This window comes from Pan troglodytes, chromosome 3 (assembly GCF_028858775.2).
Source record: "Pan troglodytes isolate AG18354 chromosome 3, NHGRI_mPanTro3-v2.0_pri, whole genome shotgun sequence".
NCBI lineage: Eukaryota > Metazoa > Chordata > Mammalia > Primates > Hominidae > Pan > Pan troglodytes.
Window position 1 is genome coordinate 37934532 of NC_072401.2, and position 17502 is coordinate 37952033.

The 17502-nt window shown below is 40.2% G+C and overlaps 1 protein-coding gene across 1 annotated transcript in view; it reads right to left on the reverse strand.

Annotated features, from left to right (window-relative positions):
• Nucleotides 1-355: 355 nt before the first annotated feature.
• The window catches only part of RELL1 (RELT like 1), a 73897-nt gene continuing 56750 nt past the window's right edge, over nt 356-17502 (reverse strand). The window contains exon 7 of the mRNA XM_016951441.3: nt 356-3054. The gene's annotated coding sequence lies outside the window, so the exon portion shown is untranslated. The remainder of the gene's footprint in view (nt 3055-17502) is intronic.

Here is a 17502-nt window from a genome sequence, read left to right on the forward strand (position 1 = left end):
GTTTTTTGACAGAATATTATTGCATATACTTAATAGACTATAGTATAGTATAAATATAACTTTTTTATATGCAGTGGGAAACCAAAAAGCTCATGTGGCTGGCTTGATTGCAATATTTGCTTTATTGCAGTAGGCTGGGGCTGAACCCACAGTATCTCCAAGGTATGCCTGTGTTAGGGGAAGGGGTACTGCAGAAGGGGAAATCTCATGAGGAAAGTCAGCCAAGTGATCACTTGATATTTCAAGACACAAGAAATTCAGCACTGTAAAAAATTAAGCTCAATAATTATACTGCCACGACTGTATTTCCAGTGTACAAGGCGCCAATAATTGGATCACTCACAAGACAACACACTGCGTTTAACATTTTTATTTTTAACTCCGCTTTGGTAGTACAAAAGTCATAAAAGTACAAACCAGACAGTTAAAAATACACTTGACACTCGAAATGGTGAAAATTTTCCTTACAAATTTTTACATCAAGGTAGTAGCCAACTCATTGATGACACCAAAAAGTTGTCCATCATTAGTGTTTTCTAGAGAAAGTCTGTTGTGGATTCCCTCATCCTTAGAAAGAAGGAGGAGAAACACAAGACCTGTAAACATCAGTTGCTTTGGGAACACTTAGGAATTCTCATCAGATAGTTCAGTATAAACCAGTAAAAAGCGTATGTGTTGAAAATACTGAACGCTTAATTTTGGCAAATTTGGAAGCCTGCCAGACAAAAACCGCTCAAGTATTAGAAAATATTTAAAACATACTCTTGGTATCAATACAGTTTTAAATATTTTTGAGTATTCTCTTGCCTGTTGTATTGCTATTTAAAAAAAAAAGTGCTCTGACTTGAATAAGATGGAAAAATAATTAAAGCTAAAGAATATCTTACATTTTATCCCCCACCATTTTGAGGGCATATTTTTAAAGCAAAAAAGTATGCTTATTTGTTTTTAATTAAAATGATTAGCCTAGACTGCACATATATTATTTACACTAATACATACCCCTAAAAGTCCTATATTGCTACTTTCTGGATCTCAGTGAAATTTATTTCCATACTGACTTTCTCCAGTCCACAGTGTATATGAATGTGTACACATACAGTGTTTATTAGTTGTCAGTAAAAATTCTCATGAAACTAAATTCCCCATTTATTTAAAAGGTTAGAAATGTTTAGTTTGATGCTGGAAATAAAATCATTGAAGTCTATGTACAGTAAATACTTTGAAGTATATTTTTATGGAAATCATCTTTTGGGAGACAAATGAAAGATGTGCATTTTCCTATATGAAATAAAAGAAGTGCTCAAGGCACCCCCAACACTGACATGGAGGCAGGTCTTGGAGACCTTGTAACTGGCCTCCCCCACAGCTCACCCCAGAGCTACCATAAATCATGTAATACTATTTATGCCTCTGGGTCCTTTCAGGTGTTTTGTAAAATGTACAGTTATAAAAAAAAAAAAAAGAAAAAGTTTGCCAGGCCTAAAGGGAAAAGTAACTGGAGTGTTTTAAATAATGAGCATTAGTTACAGGGTGAAAAACAGGAAATACACGAAGAAAAACATGCCAGAGGTAGGTGCAGGCCCATCTTATATGAGAAGCAGGGTTCTAGGCCGGGCGCAGTGGCTCACGCCTGTAATCCCAGAACTTTGGGAGGCCGAGGCGGGTGGATCACGAGGTCAGGAGATCGAGACCATCTTGGCTAATGCGGTGAAACCCCGTCTCTCCTAAAAATACAAAAAAAATAAGCTGAGCGTGGTGGTGGGCACCTGTAGTCCCAGCTACTCAGGAGGCTGAGGCAGGAGAATGGCGTGAACTCAGAAGGTGGAGCTTGCAGTGAGCTGAGATTGTGCCACTGCACTCCAGCCTGGGCGACAGAGCGAGACTCCGCCTCAAAAAAAAAAAAAAAAAAAAGAGAGAGAGAAGCAGGGTTCTTTTGTTTTGGCCTTGGGTTGTCCAAACAAATTTGTGTGTGTGTGACTTTAAACCATTTTCTCCTTTATTCAATGGATTAACCAAGAATCGCTCAGCTAAAGGTTAAAAAAAAAAAAAAAAAAAAAAAAAAAAACCGGGTGCAGTGGCCCACGCCTATATTCCCAGCACTTTGGGAGGCCGAGGCGGGTAGATCACCTGAGGTCAGGAGTTCAAGACCAGCCTGACCAATATAGTGATACCCCGTCTCTACTAAAAATACAAAAATTAGTCGAGCGTGGTGGTGCATGCCTGTAATCCCAGCTACTTGGGAGGCTGAGGCAGGAGAATCGCTTGAACCTGGGGAGGTGGAGATGGAGGTGAGTGGAGATTGTGCCACTGCACTCCAGCCTAGGGGACACAGCAAGACTCTGCCTCAAAAAAAAAAAAAAAAAACCTTCTCAAAATGTGTAAGTGCTGTGGAGTGACATGGTGGTGGCAGGAGTTAATGCTGAAGTTGTGGTCAAGGAATCCAAAGTCTAGCATCTGGTCCCATCTGACTCCATGGTCCCTTGGGGAATCAACTCCTCAGGGCTAAACTAGATTATTTCCACTGAGCTTTTACCACTGAAGATTCATCTTTTATCTTTTGTAACAGCTAACCTGTATGTATCAAGATCTTCTTACAACCAGTGTCAAAATAGGATGCAGGAACTGGAAAAAGAAACACACACTCACGTGCACACATGTATACACATATACACACACACCCCTGAGCATAAGCTCAGACTGTACATGAATAGTATCACTGCACATACTCATCATAATGGAAAAACTACAGTGTGTACACCAAGGCCTGGGATTAGGGGCTGGGAAGAGTAGAGGCTGGGAGTGGTTAAGAAGATAAAAACAGCTCTTTCCTTCCCTGGAAGTATAATAAAATTTTCAACAGACTCTTTCAACCAAAACTTGTTTCAAAGCAAACTGAATTCTGTATACGGCGCAGCAATAATATTCCCTTTTAGGTTTTCTCCACGTGCCTGCTGACTCCATGATAGAAACTGTATAAAATATATAAAAATATTCCCAAGGCAACTTCATATAAGTTTTCAGTCTCTTAGAGCTCTTCAAGTCAAGTCATTGCTGCAAGAGAAAACAAAAAACGTAGATCTTTAACCAAGGGTAAACATCATATCACATATTAATCTGCCTGAATATTTAAAAACACAGAAGAATTATAATCTATTCTTACCCTGTCCCATCCCATCCCACCCCATTCCTTCTACCACTGTACATTTTTTTCTAGAATTCAGTCTAAAGAAATTTAAGTAAAATATAATTAATTCCAAGAGTTCTCTCGAGATTTGGCTGTTTAAACGTATGTGCCCCTCCCCCTTTCTCTCTCTTGCTCCTGCTTTTCCCATGTGATGTGCCTTCCATAGGTGTCTTTCTAAAGCCCCACCAAAGCGAGTTCACTGGAAGTCTCTACTGACCATCCAAGACAGCACGGTTGGGATTTCAAGTAAGAACACAATGATTAAATATTCCATCTTAGGTCTTTATTAGACCTTCAGGGTTCTGGATTGTATTTTTAAGTCATTCTAACAACTGGCCCTTGTCAATGTCTACGTTTACATCACAAACAAAGGCCCATACTTGTAAAATAGCTCCCTGCTTTTCAAATGACTTTCTATAACTATCTCATTTAATGAACAGCTCTGTGACTTTTTACTTTCCTGTTTTACAGACTGGGATAACCCAGGACAGGACTAAAATTATAGAGCTCCCCGTGTATGCTGAAATACACATACCATGCAGGTGAACCCACACAAGGTTAAGGAATGAAACGTTCTCCTATCTGCCAAAATCGTGTGTACCCCATAAATGCCAAACAAAACCAGAGATAGACCCAGCTTGCAGAAATATGAAGAAATAGTAGCATGAAGTTGATAGAAGTGTTTTGAAGAACATACTTTTTACTTATTTTACAGCTTGTCCTTCAAGATATGTACCTTATTATTATCTATGTTATCCTCTTCTGTCATTTGGTCATCCATAATATTCAATGGTATATTCAATATAATATTCATTTGGTCAACCATAATATTCAATATTATATTCAATATAATATTCAAAGAGAATAGAGACAGAGCACAAGAGGAAGAATGAGGGAGACAGACATAAAGAAAGAGATTTATTTCCCAAATGAGATGATGAGTAAAGGACCTTTATCCCCTTAGCTAAAAAGGAAACATTGTCCAATAAAACAGCATGGATCAAGTTTTTAATTCTAATGAAATAAGTAAGACCCTGCACTGAATTGCCAAAACTGTACAAGAACTGCAGATTTTTACTGTAAAACTGAAAAAAGTCAAGTCTGGAACTACTTTCAGGTAGGTGTCAATTCATATAAACATTCTAGCAGAGGGGGAAAAAAGGTAGAAAGGCCAAAGGTAGAGACATATAAAAATGGCCCTAAAAAAAAAAAAAAAAAAAAGGAAAAAATGAGAGGGAATTTTCCAGGCAAAACCTTAAACTAGGCCATTATCTAGAAAACAGGTATGGTATTCCACTATTTTTATGTCTCCTCTTTATGTGCTCCCTTAGAACTAGACATTTTTGCATCAAGGAAAATAACAAAGTCAAAGGTGGGGGATGTCAGGCCTAGAAACTAATGTTTCATCACAGTAACAGTTTTCACTGCAACCTAGAAACACTCCTCATTTTGAGTGTTTTGCACAGATTTGACCGGCTTTAAGAACTGGGCATGCAAGAATACAGGCTAAGCTAAAAAGGAGGGGCCTGGATTCAAATCCAGACCCCTACTCCCAGCCGTGGAACCGTGGCTGTCTCTGTAGCATTCTCTCCTAGGGTTACTGGGGATTTGACATGAGATGATCCTATGCACAACGCTTAATACGAGGAAAAGCAATCAGCATGCTCCGAAAGGTTAACTATTCTGGTCATTACCATCATCCAATTCTCTGCTCTCAACAATCACATTAGCTTTCTTCAACAGCTGCCTTCTGCAGCTGATAAAAACTGCACTATCTGTAATATCTTTGAGAGAGAAAGTAAAAAATACAAATCACTGCTTAAAGTCCTCACTGCTAATACCAGAAACTAAGCAGAAAAGGGAAAGCTAATCTTATTAAAACCCTTGCAGTTCTGGTCTCTAATTACCAACACATATTTATTAGAAGGTAGCACATTACTGGCACAACACTATGACCTTCCAGGTATTTCTTTAACCCAGAACAATAATAAAAGTGTTACAAGGTGCCTTCCATATTGTCCTGCAGCAGTCAGAAATCATGTGTGGGTGGGCACAGAGACACCAGAAAGGCTAACAGGAGTGGGTGAGAGAGGAAACACCCACCCACTCACTGTTCCCAGTTGCCATCACATGGGACCACACCACACTGAGCAAGCCTGGCCTATCTCTCTTCGGGAGAAATTTTGTGATTACAGTTTACACAAGTGAGTACTCAAGCTGGAAAAAATTAAGCAAAGTTCCATTACATGGAAAACAGAATTCAGAAATCCCAAAGTGTAACCATTTTGCTTATAGAACAAGACTGATGGATAAAAATTAAGAACCGCCCAGAAGATTTATCTGGAACAAAGGAAGAGGTTGTCTTTTTCTTTAGAGTTTATTGCTTATGACATAATCTTATAAAGATAAAGCCATAATCCTCTCATTATACTATGGGTCCACGGAAACTGCCATATGTCTCTGATTAGGATATACATACAAATATCTATGCCTTGTTAAAAAAGATTCTCTAGAAAAAAAAAAGAAATTGATCCCTTTAAAAATTAGAAACATGTTATAAGAAACTAGGAGCCTAAGCGGATTAATGAACAGTAAATGTTAAAATCTCTAAGTGTAGGATGTTAAGGAAGAAAAAGTCTATCTGATTGATAATAACAGCACTGGCATTTGCAGAGCACTTCCTCTGTGCCAGGTACTGTCATGCTAAGCACTCTAGGGTCATTAACTCAATCTTCCCGATGACTCCATGAGTCAATGATTCCTATTTTCATAGGAGGAAACTGAGGCTTCCAGGTTCAATAATTTACCAAAGGCCACACAATTAGTAACGGGAAAGTAGGAAATCCATCCCAGGCAGTAAGACCTGGAAGACCGCAAAGCTACCTCCATGCTGCACTGCTATCCGGTCACCCCGGACACACCCACAGCATCACTGGAATCCTCTGGTACCCTCGCTTCTCTGCTCCCCACCTGTGTGGCAGGCAACAGAAAGGAAATGCAGAAACTAGAAATGCTGCCAGGGTCTCTCTCAGGGGAAATCACTGTGGTTGCATGAACAGTTAAATGATGCTAAAAACCTATACTTTAAAGGGGCCCAGTCCCTGGGAAGATCAAAAGTATACACCTATACAACACTGAATTCTGATCTCATTCTAAGACAAGGCTATGGAACGACACAGTCGGATTAATAATTTTCTTGACCACTTTTAAATAAAATAAATAGAGAACGTTGTTTATAGAGTTACATGACAGCAATATTAACACTGAAGTCCCGGAGCTACATTTAAGTGATCATTCACTAATAATCTGTGCTCCTTTAAGGCTCACACTTCTTAGTTAGAGATTTATCTTGTTCCAGGCTCTACTGACCATTCTGCAGTTACACGCTTGCAGGTTATGATGGCCGTGCATGTGACACCATGGTCCTGCAATGGTACTGCCTGCGTAGATCGGCATCTTGGCAGATATAGATTAATGGAATCACATCACAGAGCATTCAGTGCTTATAGTCCTTTAAATCTTGCTCTGGTCTAAACTGTGTGTTAAATTTTATAAATTAACATGGATACCTTCTTATTTTAATAAAGGCTCTTGTTTAACAAACCCAATAGATTCATGCTAATCTAGGCTAATCCATGCAATCTTTTAAAATCAGTGTTTCCCAGAATGATCAGCAGAACCTGCTTTAGAATCGGCTTAAATATTACCAAAAACTTCAGATTCCTTGGGCCCCTCCCTGAGACCTACTAAATCAGAGTCTACGGGGTTGCAGTCCAGGACTCTGCTTTCCTATAAGGTGCTTCACTGATTCTAATGCACGTATGAAGGTTTAAGCTTTTAGGTAAGACCCAGTACTAATGTTTTTCAACTGATTAAAAACAGCAAGAATTAAATCCGCTTCCAAAGGGTAAACCCTGCAAACACAACACTATAAAGTCAGCGGAGGTCAAAAAATACATCTCAGAAATGGGGGCGAAAACAAGTATGACAAAATCATTTAAAGACTGAAATATTAATTAAAAACTTCAGTAACTTGGCCAGGCATGGTAGCTCATGCCTATAATCCCAGCACTTTGGGAGGCCAAGGTGGGCAGATCACTTGAGGTCAGGAGTTCGAGACCAGCCTGGCCAACATGGTGAAACCACGTCTCTACTAAAAATACAAAAATTAGCTGGGCATGATGGCGCATGCCTGTAGTCCCAGCTACTTGGGAGGCTGAGGCAATAGAATCGCTTGAACCTGGGAAGCAGAGGTTGCAGTGAGCCGAGATTGTGCCACTGTACTCCAGCCTGTGTGACAGAGTGAGACTCCGTCTCAAAACAAAACAAAACAAAAAATCAGTAACTCAATTTTAAAATTACAGAATCAGTTTTTAAATGTATTTCAAAGTAGTTGGGAACTAGAATTCGACTAATTTGCAGAGGGCTCTTTTAATGATGAGATGAATGCCATATTATCACACCTGTTAAGGAATCACTGAGGGCCAACTATGTACAAGATGCCACCTAAAGTCTCGGCAAAGGATGAGAAGACACCATCCAAAGGCACTGCCCAAGCCCTGAAGGAGCTTAGTGTATGCAGGGAGGAAGCTTAAACAATCAGCTTCGATGCAAGAAAAACTGAGCCATGCTGCATATCATTTTTAAACACAACTGGAATATTTTATAACTTGTTTTTTTCATCTAATAATATACAGTAGATGCTCTGTGTCTGTACATATAACTCTACTTCAATCTTTTTTTTTTTTTTCTTAAGAGAAAGGGTCTCACTCTGTTGCCCAGGCTGGAGTACAGTGGCACAATCATGGCTTACTGGAACCTCGAACTCCTGGGCTTAAGTCATGGAGTTAAAGCCACCACTTTATCCTCCCATGTAGCTGGGACTACAGGTGCATGCCACCATACTCAGCTAATTTTTTAATTTTTTTTTTTTAAGTAGAGACAGGGTCACTATGTTGCCCAGGCTGATCTCAAACTTCTGGCTTCAAGCAGTCCTCCAGCCTCAGCCTCCCGAACTGCTGGGATTACAGGTATGAGCTATCACACCCAGCATCTACTTCAATCTTTGGCATTTGCAGGCCTTTATGAAATGCATAAGGCACAATTCATTTACTTAATCTCCCATTGATAGATGTATTTAAAGATGCTTCCAGGTACTTGCTACTATGTACATAATGCTAAAGTGAACAACTTTGGACATTATCTTTGCATTTATGCATGATATTTATTAATTGGAATAATTTGGTCAAAGAGTACATATTTAAGTTTTTACAGTTCCAGATTGCCACCACAAAGGTCTAGACCATTGTAGCCTCCCTGCTTTGGTGTGGGATAATGTCCATCTCCCTGCACCCTCTTGATTTTTGCTTGGTTGGTTGGTTGTTTTTCTTTTCTTTTCTTTTCTTTTCTTTTTGAGACGGAGTTTCGCTCTCGTTGCCCAGGCTGGAGTGCAATGGTGTGATCTCGGCTCACTGCAACCTCCACCTCCCGGATTCAAGTGATTCTCCTGCCTCAGCATCCCGAGTAGGTGGGATTACAGGCATGCGCCACCACCCCCAGCTATTTTTGTATTTTTAATAGAGATGGGGTTTCTCCATGTTAGTCAGGCTGGTCTTGAATTCCCAACCTCAGGTGATCTGCCTGCCTCAGCCTCCCAAAGTGCTGGGATCACAGGCGTGAGCCACTGCACCCACCTCCCTGCACATTTTTTTTTTTAGAAGGAGCCTCACTCTGTCACCCGGGCTGGAGTGCAGTGGCGCAATCTCGGCTCACTGCAACCTCCGCCTCCCAAGTTCGAGCGATTCTCCTGCCTTAGCCTCCCGAGTAGCTGGGACTACAGGCGTGCGGCATCACACCTGGCTAATTTTTGTATTTTTATAGAGTCGGGGTTTCACCATATTGGCCAGGGTGGTCTTGAACTCCTGACCTCATGATCCACCTGCTTCAGCCTCCCAAAGTGCTGGGATTACAGGCGTGAGCCACCGCACCCAGTCCCTGCACCCTTTTAACCAAGGTGACCACATGAACCAGTTTGCCTGGGAGGTCTTGGTTTATATATGTTTACCCAGAATATTCATTCACAGTGTTCCCTTTTATTATCTGTAGAGTCTCTCTCTGTCACCCAGGCTGGAATATAGTGGCATGATCCTGACTCACCACAGCCTCCAACTACTGAGCTCAAGAAATCCTTCCACCTCAGCCTCCCAAGTAGCTGGGACTACAGGTGTATGCCACATGCCCAGCTAATTTTTTAATTTTTAATTTGCAGAGACAGGATCTCACTATGTTGCCCAGGCTGGTCTCAAACTCCTGGCCTCGAGCCATCCTCCCACCTCAGCCTCCCAAAGCACTGGGATTACAGGTGTGAGCTACCTCCTCATTTTGGATGTGAGTTATATGGTCATGCTAGTGTTAACATTCATCTTTGTCACCAGAGAAGCAAAAAGTGATCTCAGTTTGGATTTATTTCATTATTAGTAAAGTTGGGCATTTTTTATGTTTATTGACTACTACATATTCCATGAGTTGCATATTATAACCCCCAATTTGAGAAGGGGGCTTAATAACTAAAACCTTAATTTTTTAATATCAATAGTGAGAAGCTTTTTATGTATGTGGGTCAATTCAGGAAAAATAATGTTTCTAGGTGTTTTTCTCCATTCAAAATAGAAATCACTTCTTTTAACTAGCATAGACAGAAATGTATATTCCTGCAAATTATATTATCTTCTTTGTTAAATAATACCAGTGAGAAATTTTGCATTCCTTACAGTTTTGAATCTTCTGACATTAGATTTAGATCTGAAGTCTGAAGGTTGTTCTTTACTGGGTTATATTCTCACAGCAATTTCAACATACTTATATATTTAGCAACAATGGGTTTCCCAAGTGACAGCAACTGAACACTTGTGATTTACCAGCCTTTGAGATGGTAGAATCAGAGCACCTTATTCCAAGTAAAATGTAAGTGACATCAAAAGTTATTCTGTACCTGGAAAAACAAGGATTCAACTGGAAATTATTTAAATGCAATTCAGCAGTTCCCTACTAGTCTCAACACACTTCTGATTTAATGTCTACACTAAGCTACAGGCAGAATAACTTATTACTCTGAATAGTACCATCTCTTTCTAATAAGGAAAATGGAAAAAGTTAGATATTGCCTCTCTACTGGCTTGTGAGCTAGACAGAGTTCAGCTAACTGGCCTTCAGTAAGCCTCCACTTGAATATCAAATGGACAATACTGCCATTACCTTATAGGTTATGTCTAACCTGGCCTCTCTGAGCTTCAAGAGAATCAAGAAATATCAAAAACATTAATTTTAACACTTTTATTGGCTACATGTTTAAATAGGGCTGATCCGATATAGTAATTTAACACCTAACCTATTTTGCACTTACTTAGGGCAAAGGAACAGTATCCCTACAAAGTAGTAGTAGTAGTAGTATCCCCACTTAACAGATGGAGAAGCTGGGGCATCAGAGGCTAAGTAATTTGCCCAAAGCTAGATAGCTAAAAAGTGCCAAGATCTTGAGCGCAAGAAGTCTGATTCCAGAACCTCTATGGTGGAACCACTACAGTATCCTATGTCCTGTTACTTACAGAAAATAGGTACTGTTTTAACTTAAGCTATTTAATGTTAGTAGAACTCAAGGTCTCAAGGCACAAATTAAGAAAAATCGGCCAGGCGCGGTGGCTTACGCCTGTAATCCCAGCACTTTTGGAGGCCGAGGCAGGCAGATCACAAGATCAGGAGATCAAGACCATCCTGGCTAGTGTAGCAAAACCTCTTCTCTACTAAAAATACAAAAAATCAGCCAGGCGTGGTGGTGGGCACCTGTAGTCCTAGCTACTCGGGAGGCTGAGACAGGAGAATGGCGTGAACCTGGGAGGCAGAGCTTGCAGTGAGCCAAGATCGCGCCACTGCACTCCAGCCTGGGGGACAGAGCGAGACTCCATCTCAAAAAATAATAATAATAATAAAATAAAGAAAAAAATAAAGAAAAATAAAAATCCTGATTATAACCATTAATTCCATTTTCTTTCTAATTATAGGTAAAAATGTCTCCGAAAGCATTTCATTTTCCGCTTCCCTCAAGCCCCCTTGGGTCTGTCTTTAGGCCCTCCAAAGTCTCTAGCCTCCAACACTGCTCAATTTCTGCAGTGAAAAGAGCAGATGTCAAACAGGTGATAGGGATAAAGAGGAAGAACAGATAAGCTCTCCTTCAGTGGGTCAACTCCTGGTCAACAATAGGAAGGGGCCCTGGGGCAGGCCCCTGCCCAGGGAGATATGTGTTAGGAGGAGATGGCTTGCTTTGGTGGCAACTCAAAGCAAAACAAATCAAAAATTCCTGGTCCCCCATGTTGTCTAAACTCTGGGAATAGTGATAAATATGTTTTAGTATCTCCTGTGCACAGAACAAGGCCATGGAAGAATAACTTAGAAAAAACATCATAGTTGATGACAGTAAAGCATGTTTTTAGGTCCGCTCAAAACTCCCAGATCATGGCCATAAATGTACTGGAGCCACTCCCAACAACTGAGGACAAATAGGGCATATAGCTTTTTAACTGTGTCTACCATTTTCACTCCTTATGGCTCAGTCAATGTGGGAGAGTAAAAGCTGGTTCTTCCTCAGTCATCTGTGAGTAAGACAAAATCTCAACAGTCAGGGAACCACAGAACCTAAAAATCATTAACTTCAATAAAAAGCAAGGTACGAACAAGTGTAGTATCTATACTCTCATTTGTAGAAGGGCAAAAGGAGGGGCTTTATATACACAGATATATTGCATAAGCACGTATATGCACAGCATAATCCTGAAAGGACATAGTGAACACTGATCACAGTGGTGTCCTCTTGAGAAAAGGTTTAAGAGATGATACACGCAAAGGGGTTAGCAGGATAAAAATGGAGCAAAGATTTATTTTTGGGATTTATTTTTCACCCTGCAGACTTTTAGGCTGTTTAAATATTTTATCCTATGCATTTCTTATATTTCAGTTCCTTTTTAAAAATTCCATTTCAAACACTTGTAATATCCAATACACTGGAGACAGTAAAGGAATGAGCTATAAGGAAGCCCAGGTCCTGGCTCCGTAATGAACTCTCAGCATGATCTTGAACAACACATGTAACAACACACACTAAACAAGGGGACTGGGAGGTGCAGGGGAGAAAAGTCTGGTATAAGCACTAGGATAGAAGCTCTGTAAGAGTATGGTCTTCATTGTCTGTCTGACACACTGCCACATCCCTAAACACAGCAAACTGCCTGGCACATAGTAGGGTCTCAAGTAATGCTTTTTTTTTTTTTTTTTTTTTTTTTTTCTGAGACAGAGTCTTGCTGTTGTCACCCCGGCTGAAGTGCAGTGGCATGATCTCGGCTCACAGCAACCTCTGCCTCACGGGTTCAAGTGACTCTCCTGCCTCAGCCGCCTGAGTAGCTGGGACTACAGGTGCCCGCCACCATGCCTACCTAATTTTTGTATTTTTAGTAGAGATGGGGTTTCACCGTGTTGTCCAGGCTGGTCTCGAACTCCTGACCTCATGATCTGCCCACCTTGGCCTCCCAAAGTGCTGAGATTACAGGTGTGAGCCACCGCGCCCGGCCAAGAAATACTTTTTAAAGATATAATTGTACCTCCATTGATCTGAACTAGCAATCACAGCTGCTCTGGAGTCTGCAAGTCTATGACCTTCATCTACCTGGAAGAAAACTGAATGGCTCACACACCTGGACCTGATCCAGGCAGAGCCTTAAAATCCATCAGCTGCTCATCAGATGATCCCATCGGACGCCAAGGAGGCCATCCAAAGGCTGGAATGATCAGTTCCGTGAGCTATTGAGCTATGTGAAGAAACGGCAGTTGATTTGCTTTCTTGCCAAGAAAAGCAAAGCTCCCTCACACTCCACGGCCACTGAGCATGTAAGCTCCCAAGTATAAATTTCTTCCCATCCAAGCCCTCTCACTACCTAGCCCTGAGATATGGGGAACATTAATCCCTCTAAGCCTGGCTCTTCATCTGTAAAATAGGATATTATTACCTACAACTCCTAAAATTGCTTCTAAAGTCCCATCCTTCACTCAGCTTTTCTCTTCATCTGGCCGGTTCTACCTACCTAGTCTTCACAGAGCAGGGCCTGGGCAGATGCTCACCTCCCTCCACCTCCACATTTCAGATGGACTCAGTGGGCTCAGTCTCCCACACAGGAGTACGGCAGGCATCACGGCACTACTTTTACCTTTGAGAAATGTGTTTAGCAACTGAAAACCAAGCCAGGTGGCCTAATCCATGCCTACTTTAGGTGCAGTTTCTTTTTATATTCTGTTGCCCCATAAGACCAGTGAATCAAGTTAAAGGGCTCCCATCAAATCTGAGATCCTTTTGCTTTTTAAAAAAGATGCATTTTTCCTGAAAAAATTACAGCTAGAGAGAAAAAAATAAACTAACTAGTAGTACCTGCAGTTTCTCATCATTAACTGCTTCCTGGAGAGTTAATAAAAGAAAAGCAATTGAGAGGACTGCAAATCAAGCAGTACGACTTCCGAGGGGGTCCCCAAGGAGCTTCTACTATAATTCCTGTCACAGAGTCCAAAAAAAGGAGCCAAGGAGCCTTTCCTCACTGTTAGAGGAGAACATGAAGGCGGCCGAAGGTCAGAAGAGCCACCTTGTGACCAGCCACAGATGCTCAGGAGGGAGTTTGAGCCATGAAAGAGTCTTGACAAAGAGGAGACTTTTATTCCAAAGCAGAACACCGGCACGGCAGTCTCACTTAGGCCGAAAACGTCTCTGTCCAGCATTTCAATTTATCCCACCCTCTGATCTTTATAATAAAAAGAACTTGTCAGCAAAACTTTTCCATCTCCTTGTTAGTAATTTTAATTCCACCTCTTGGAAGAAGGAAATGGTTCTTCCTTTCTTTCTTTCTTTTTTTTTTTTTTTTTTGAGGCAGAGTCTCCCTCTGTCACCCAGGCTGGAGTGCAGTGTGCAATCTCAGCTCACTGCAACCTCCACCTCCCAGGTTCACGCCATTCTCCTGCCTCAGCCTCCAGAGTAGCTGGGACTACAGGCGCCCGCCACCACGCCCGGCTAATTTTTTTTTTTTTTTTGTATTTTTTAGTAGAGACGGGGTTTCATTGTGTTAGCCAGGATGGTCTCGATCTCCTGACCTCGTGATCCGCCCGCCTCAGCCTCCCACAGTGCTGGGATTACAGGCGTGAGCCACCGTGCCCAGCCGGGAATGGTTATTTCTAAGGCCTCCTTAATGCAAACAAGAAAATGGCCCAAATTCCTAAGGGACTTGACAAATACTATCTATTTCTGAGATGTCCTGAGAGTCCAAAGCTGTAATGTTCTTAAGATGTAAAAAGGAATTCACAGTACCAAAAGCTGATGCTTCAGAAATGACCTAATAAATAATTAAGACCACCAGGCATGACAATTGTTAACAGCAGTGAATGTTTGCAGATACTCCGTGCCAAGGATTGACTTATGAACTACACATACATCGTATCATGTATGTCCAGCAACTATCTCATTTTAAAGATGAAATAACCGGGGCTTGAAAACATTAAGTAACTTGCCCAAAACCATTGGTAGTTAAGTGGCACAATTAAAAATAAGGAGTTTAAAACCAAGCTTTTAATCACTGAAATAAATTACTAAAATAAAAATCAGTACAATAGTCTGAATAAAACAAAAATAAAAACAGATGTCTAATATTATGAATTTTTGTTTTGATAAAAGAAATGCTACTGTAATACTGCAATACTACTAGAAAAACACATAGGAGGAAAGTTCCATGACACTGATCTGGACAATGATTTTTTGATAAGACCCCAAAAGCGCAGGCAACAAAAATGGACAATTGGGATTTCATCAAACTAAAAAGCTTCTGCGGAGCAAAGCAAACAATCAACAGAGTGAAGAGATAACTTATAAAATGGGAGAAAATATTTGCAAACCATACATCTTATAAATGGTTACTATCCAAAATATATAAGAAACACAAACAACTCAAAAGCAAGAAAACAAATAACCCAATTTAAAAATGGGGCAAAATGGGAAGGGAGGGTTGGGGAGATGATGGTCAAAGGACATAAAATTTCAATTAGACAGGAGGAATAGGCCATCAAATCCAAATTTGAGCAAAAACCTCTTTCAGGAAAAATTACAACTCTAAAGACTGTATCAGAAATCTATTGCACAATATGGTGGCTACAGTTAATAACAATGTATTGTATTCTTGAAAAATGCTAAGAGAGATTTTAAATATCCTCACCACAAAAAAATGATAAATATATGAGGTAATACATATGTCAATCAGCTCAATTTAGCCATTCCATAATGTATGCATGTTTCAAAACAACATGTCGTACATAATAAATATAGATAATTTTTGTCAATAAAAATAAATAAAATGTTAAAAAAAATGTAATGGGCAAAGATTCTAAATAGAAATTTCTCAAAAGAAGACCTACAAATGGCCAACAGATATATGAAAAAAAAGGCTCAACATTACTAATCATCATGGAAATATAAATTAAAACTATAATGAGATAATACCTCACACCTGTTAGAATGACAATTATAAAAAAAGTGCTGATGGGGATGTGGAGAAAAAGAAATTCTTGCATACTGTTAGTGGGAATATACATTATTACAGTCATCATGGAAAACAGTATGCAGGTCACTAAAAAAAATTAAAAATAGGCCGGGCACAGTGGCTTGCACCTGTAATCCAAGCACTTTGGGAGGCCGAGGCAGGTGGATCACTTGAGATCAGGAGTTCAAGATCAGCCTGGCCAATATGATGAAACCCTGTCTCTCCTAAAAATACAAAAGTTAGCCAGGTGTGGTGGCTTGCATCTGCAATCCCAGCTACTCAGGAGGCTGTGGCAGGAGAATCGTCTGAACCCGGGAGGCAGAGGCTGCAGTGAGCCGAGATTGTCCCACTGCATTCCAACCTGGGCGAGAGTGAGACTCTGTCTCAGAAAACAAACAACCAATTAAAAATAGAACTACCATATGATCCAACAATCCCACTTCTCAGTACATATCCAGAGGTACTGAAATCAGTATGTCAAAGAGATATCTGTACTACCATGTCCACTGCTGCATTATCCCAATAGCCAAGATATGGAATCTTCCTAAGAGTCCCTGAACATATGAATGAATAAAATGTAGTATAGATACACAATGAAACACTGTTCGGCCAAAAAAAAAGAAGGAAATCCTGTCATTGAAGATAAAATGGATAAACCTGGAGCACATTACATTGAGTGAAATAAGCCAGGCACAGAACGACAAATACCACGTCATCTCACTTACATGTGGAATCTAAAAAAGTTGAACTCATAGAAGCAGAGAGAAAAAAGGTGGTTAGAGGTAGGGGCGGGGGAGGGGTTGGTCAAAAGACACAATTTTAGAGGGGATAAATAATTTCAAGAGATCTATTGTACAACATGGTGACTGCAGTTAATAGCAATGTATTATATTCTTAAAAATTGCTAAGAGAGTAGATTTGGAGTGTTCTCACCACGCAAAAAAATTATAAGTATGTGTGGCAATGCATACGTTCATTAGCTCAATTTAGCCATCGCAGTGTATACATATTTGAAAACATTACATTGCACATGATAAATATATGCAACTTTCATGTGTCCATTAAAATCTGATTAATTTTAAATAAAAAGTTTTAAAGTATGGTTATGTAAACTTACTAAATCAATGTTTCCAACAGGACACTATCAGCGAATGGAACAAAAGAGGGCAGACTTCAGAAACACGCGACACAGAATGCTTAGGACAGGATCATTTTTAAAAAGCCAAAGACCAGTGACAATGAAGACAAGGCAGTGGCATTTGGAGGCTGAAAGCAATTCGATTTATTTAACTTTGAAGAACAAAGGCTTATTCTTCTCAGGGGAAACCAAAACACATTTTCTGTAGAAAAAAGACACCATTTTAACCGCATTGCCAAAATAAATCAGGCAGAGGGCAAGAGGGCAAGTTAGATGTAGCCACAAATAAGAACTCCGACCAACAAAGCAGGGTGAGAAGAACGGGGAGGCCATGCCCAACATCAGATTTGGGGTTTTAAAGGGAGAAGGAACCAGAAGGGAGAGAGAGAAATCCTGCCACAGTCTTGATAACATTCTATTTAGAATATAAGTTTAGTTTCTGGTAACAAACACCTTAAACAAAAGAAATAAAAAAGGAAACCTAACCAATAAGTGGATAGGCATTTGTATTTGAATATTTGAGTCTGTTCTACAATAAAACAAAACATTGCAGTAAAATTGTT